At 38.3% G+C, this 5,915-nt stretch overlaps 1 long non-coding RNA gene across 1 annotated transcript; it reads right to left on the reverse strand.

Annotated features, from left to right (window-relative positions):
* Positions 1-1,519: 1,519 nt before the first annotated feature.
* LOC148696534 (uncharacterized) lies at positions 1,520-2,745 on the reverse strand. Its single transcript, XR_015962213.1, has 3 exons — positions 2,524-2,745; positions 1,866-2,119; positions 1,520-1,745 (listed from the first exon to the last, which is right to left on the reverse strand). It is a non-coding gene; the product is annotated as an uncharacterized LOC148696534 (long non-coding RNA).
* Positions 2,746-5,915: the final 3,170 nt, after the last annotated feature.

Consider the following 5,915-nt stretch of genomic DNA (forward strand, 5'->3'; position numbering starts at 1 on the left):
ATTTAACCGGGAAAAAGTCCCAATCATTTCGGATATATTGGGAACCTGCGAAGATAGGATCGAGGGGTCGAAATTCCAGGACGCACGATTGCGTGCGGCGACGGTTTTAATGCATTAATGAGGATAAGACGCTTCAGTAGGTGCACGATTTCGAGGGCCATGATTGAAAGCTTTTAAGAGCGGCGGAGAATCGACACGTGGCTGTACATTGTGGGTAACAAGGAGAGTGCAATCATGTCTCATAAATGTGCGTAAGTAATGGTCATCAAGGGAAGTAAAGTCCGAAAAGCAATAGGCGTTTCCGCTTCTTCAAGGCCGAGGCCCGACCGAAAGTTAACAGTCAGCGACCTCAGAAGCGAGGGGGCAATGTTTGGGCCCAAAATAATATTGTTGGGCCGAGCAGCAGGATGTGCTCGGCCCAAGGTTATTTCATACTATGGGCCGAATGATAAATCATGGGCCTGTTGGTAGGGTCGGTCACATCCTATCCTAAGTAATCCGGGTAAATAGAAAAGGTCGAGGGAGTCCTGGTGCGACCAGGATTCCCGACCAACAAAGAATAAAGCCTCGAAAGGAAGGAAAATTCAGAATCCCAGTGGGAGTAGGTTTGTTCGAGTTAGAGTTAAAACGGGACAAGGACTCCCAATCCAGATCAGAATGCAAATCGATCTCCAGGAATGGGGTGCTATAAATACAAGAAATCATGCAACAGAAAAGCCCCTTCAATCCAGCATACAATTGCCCTGCGCAAAACCTCTTAAACACCTTGAGATTTTTTCCTTTTCCTTTCCTGCCGACATACCTTCAGTTTGGATAAACAGCACTGTGGAGGCACCCGGCAAGCACCTTCAGTTTGGATAAACAGCACAGCACTGCTGCCGCAGAATCAGCCGACCGAGAAGCATCTTCAGTTTGGATAAACAGCACTGCTTCGAAGCCGACCGATTACCTATCTAAGTCTCGGCCGAGAAGGGTTTGTCGAACCCTTATTGGTAGAGGTCACCTTGCTAGCCTTCTCGGCGTAGTCAGGTGTTACAAATTGTGTTGCTCGACGTACTAGACGCCGAGTGATTTTATGATTGGATATTCGCAAGTAAGTTTCAGGGTTCGGCACTCCGACGGCCGAACTACCTTTACCATCAAGACAAACATCACGTTTGAGTACCTGTGCCCATACAGTTTGATCTCGATTCGACGTGCTTATACTCTTACGAATATAATCACAGTGACCGAATCGGGCCCCGACGATTTGTGAACTCTACAGAATTAGTAGCCTTGTCTTCAGACTATAGAACCCAGAGACCGAGAGTGTTCATTCCTCAGTTGCAATCGCAAGATAAAGAAATCAACAACGCACTCAACGCGACATCAACAAATTTTACTCCTCGGCCGAGCTCGGCCGATGAGTTGGCACGCCCCGCACTCAACCGAATAACGTAGTTAGCTTATTAGTTACTTGGCCTGCGAGCCACGTAGGTTTTGTAATTTTTAGAGTCAACAGATAGGGGCAGTTCATTGGTCGAAAGCCGATAAAGTTCATCTTCAACATTCATTTGATCATACATATTCTCCTTGTAGTAATCCAGATGACCACTTATCTGCCAAAGGTTCGCCTTTGCAACATGTGGAGTATACAGCAGATCGTAACCACGTTCTATGTGGATCTTTTTCCACAAATCTTCCATTACATGCCTCACAATAGCACCCCTTGGACGCCAGAACACTAAACCCCCACCAGCATCATTCTGTGAAAATTCAACAACGAAAATGTTCAATGCAAGAATCCTCACAACTACAAATAATGGGATTGCTAACTGATAAATCTGCGTAAACAGAAAAAAGAGATTCAGGGCAATTCTGAGTACCTGTCTAGAAAACAGGTCAAGAACTTGACCAAGGTGCCTGTGATCTCGACGTTTAGCTTCCTCTTTGAAATGAAGATATGCCTTCAATTGATCTTCACTCTCCCATGCAGTGCCATAGATCCTCTGCAGCATTGGTTTCTTTTCATCTCCTCTCCAGTAGGCACCAGCAATAGACTCAAGTTCGACAGCTTTTCTGTTAATATTTCCAATTTTTTCAACATGGGGCCCCGCACATAGGTCCCACCATTCATCACCTATGAGGAATTCGGCATACTATGAGGAATTATGACGTAAAGACAGTCTAATATGACAGGATGCTAGTTCAAAACACAATCAAATCCCAGTACAAGCATGCATATGTATAAACATAAGTATAATTTGGTTAGCTTGACCAAAAGGTTCCTCCCACCTTCAAATTAATCTCCTTTTCAATCTGTATATCAATAACTCATATTTAAAGAGCACCAACAACATTGTTTTCCCTGAGCACACCCCCGCCCTCTCTTTTTTATTCCTTTAAATTTCCATCTTAAGACTCGACACAAACACTGTACATTTCACTTGTGTAGCTAATAAAAATATCATTTACGCACAGTTCCTGCACATTAAATCATCACCTTCCATACTATATTGAGCCTGAAAATAGTGAAACCCTTACCAATATGATATATGGTAATGGGATCTTCTTTAATACTATCCAAAATTTCCAATTTGTATGGTTCGTTGAGAGCGGTTATTCTTTTGTGAGCTTCATCTCTTGAAACTTCTTCTCATATGAGTGGTAAGTTTCTACCAATGATGTGATCCTACAAATCACAAAAGAAATGCTCCTGAATAGTTTTCACTTGTTTCATGGTTCCAAAACTTTGATACAAACATGATAACTTATACAGAAATTGCACTTACGACATCTCCTCCTTGATTCTCTTCAACTCTTTTGTCCGTCAAAGGCTCCATATCAAAATCATAATAGAACCCATTTTCTATCCACGGACCAATTGTCACTTTTGCATCCGGGAAGACCTTCTGAACAGCCATGGCCATCACGTGTGCACACTGCAGTCAAACACATATAAATAGTTCATCACCATAACAGCGGAAAAGGCGCCATTGATATCAAACTACAAGGAAATTCAGAAAAAAAATGAACATAGCTCGACCTCAACACTTTATCAAAATACAGAAACCCATGTATCTTCTCACATTCCCAAAAACAGGATGAACATAGCTGAGCCTCCGTGGCCATCGCCGAGGAGGTGGAGACTCCATTTCTACCGCCGTAGAGGGACAGAGCCCTGAACTCGGAGCTCAGTGGCGAATCGCAGTCTTTAACTGGGGAAAGCAACGAAGAGGTCTTTAGGGAGGGAATGAGAGACTGAGTGGCAATTTTGTAAATAAACTGAAATCTACCTCAAAATTGCACAGTGCCACGTCCCCTACTTTAGACTAAAGTGATATAATTTGCCTTCAGCGCCGCGAGGTGACTATTAAAATCATTAAAAAAAAATAAGAGTATAGATAAGCATAAAATTACAGTATATTGTGTGAAGTGTAATAACATATGAGGACATCATTTCTTGGGTCCACATATGAAGACATCGTTGAAAGAAGAAGAAATGTTTTATAACCTAAGTCATTAGCATGTGGTCCAACAATTTAGTATTAATAATAATTTAACAAAAAAGTCATTAGCGTGCTACCTTCGTATTTATCGAAAACCGAGAATTTCAATTTAGCTTTACGCTAGATAAAGAAATTTAAGATTATTAAGGAATTTCAAAAAAAAATTTATATGAGACTTCACAAAATGTTAATTGCATCTCATATTAAAATTAATATTAAATGACTTATTTACTTCACAATGCAATGATAATTTTGACCTTATTAGGTTTTAAAAATAAATAAAAATTTCTAAATACATCCTAAATCACTTTTATCGTATTATTTATCTTCTCAACTATCAAAACCCTCCCACCCTCCATTGTTGAACAAAACCCTGACCAATGAAACTACAAACATGTTAATTGAGAAAAATTGTTTTTGACGAATAGAACACGAAATCGATGTTTTGGAAGTTTCACATGAGATAAGACTTCATATTTTTCATTGTTTTAGTGATTTCGATGACATCGATATTGATGCGTTATTTAAACTTCTATATTCATATCTTTTTGAGATCACAAGGATTACATGAAGAATTAAACATCTAAATTACCACCAAATATTAAAAACAGACAAGATGAGTTTTAATAGTGGAATTGAAAACAAACCCATATACGATTTAAATACCAGGCGACATTTTTGTCAAATTCCAGTCAGCATTTTTGGTCCAAATTAAAGGCTTTATCTCTGGTATTTGTTGGAGGTGTTGTGTTGGGAGTTCTTTTGTTTGCCCTTTTCTTCTTTTGGATCCCACAGCTGTTCATCCGTTTGGCTCACCAGTGCGGCGATGGTGATGACGACTTCAACAGTTTCTTTGTTGCCACATACAACGACCTGTTTGCTCTAATTGTCGAGTCTGCTGCCACTGCATCGAAATTATGTCACAGATTATTAATATTACAACTAATGATAAAATTGTTAAACAAAGTGAACTCTACACAATTTTATCATTAGTTGTAATACTAATAATCTGTGACAGAATTTCGATGTAGTGGCAGCAGACGCAACAATTAGAGCAAACAGGTCGTTGTATGTGGCAGCAAAGAAAATGTTGATTTTCCGAAGATTAGCCAATATGGTGTCGGATTTTCTTGCGTCGGTTATTTTTTCGGAGATGTGTGATACTGTTTGGGTGGTCGTCAGGCCCCATCTTCGTTGGTTCACATTTTGAACAATGATGGTCTTCTTGGTCGTCATTGATTTGTTGGGGCAGTGTTTGGGGTGACGCTCAACTTGGTTGATGCATTTCTGGTTGTACCCCTTTTCATCAATGTCGTTTTCGTTCTGCCTTCCTTGGTGTTTGCCTCTTTGTAGGCTTGTACCTTTTGACTTCCTGGCCTTGGAATGTTATTCCTAGTTTCCCAAAAAAAAAAGTGAACTCTGCACTAGTTTCTAGTACTACATACCCTGATAAATACTTGATGCGCCAAATCATCCTAAGTGCCAGCACTTGTACCATCTGGTTTGGCGAAGGGAATTAAATCATAGGCAACATTGTACTTAAATTTGCCCATTGCAGCGTTGAAGATGTCAAATTAAACGTTCAAATGATTTGAAATATTTCAACAAATTAAACGTTCAAATGGTTAGATTCAATTTTTGAAAATTAAAAAATAAGTGTTATAAGATTTGAGAAATGTGGGGTGTATGTACAAAATATAAGGTGTATAATTGTATATTGAGAATGTAGAGTGTGGGGGTATTATGGGAAAGTATATGGGGTGTATTAAGATAATTTTTAAATGAAAAAGAAAATGTGGGGTTTATTCAACAATTTGTGGGGTGTTAATATAATAAGCCTTTCAAAATGATAGAAATATAATTGACTGAATTTTATTTTTTAGAATTTGTAAAGAATTTGAAAGTTTTCTTGTTTTGTTAACCTAAAAGAACGATTGAATTTCAATAGGAATTTTTTATTTTTAAACTCTCACTCATAGAAATTTAAAAATGACATTCATTTACATGGATTTTAAACATTGGATTCCCAAATTCCAAATTTTTTTTTCAAGCGAAAAATCAAAATTTCTATGTTTATAAATTCAAAACAAGAGAATTTGTGCATATCAATTTATAATTTCTAACTTTTGTCAAAATTCCAAGCTTATTTTTGTCATAAAAAAAAAGTTAAAAACTATAACTTGTTTTGTTAAGAAGGGGAATTCGCACACTACCTATCACGGCCAAGATTTTTGTTTACAATTGAGAATTTCAATTTGTTACTCACACGTCTTCATGTTTGAGCTAAAATTTAAACATTTGGGCCTCGTTTGGATTCTAGGATTTGAATTTGAATTTAAAATCTTCACCTACAAAGAAATCTTGATTTGAGTACAAATACTTTAAGAAGTAATGCAAAATCTCTACAAGGCCTGAAAAGTGCAAACT

The sequence above is a fragment of the Pyrus communis genome, chromosome 5 (assembly GCF_041283825.1).
Source record: "Pyrus communis isolate YQ-2024b chromosome 5, ASM4128382v1, whole genome shotgun sequence".
Taxonomy (NCBI): Eukaryota; Viridiplantae; Streptophyta; class Magnoliopsida; order Rosales; family Rosaceae; genus Pyrus; species Pyrus communis.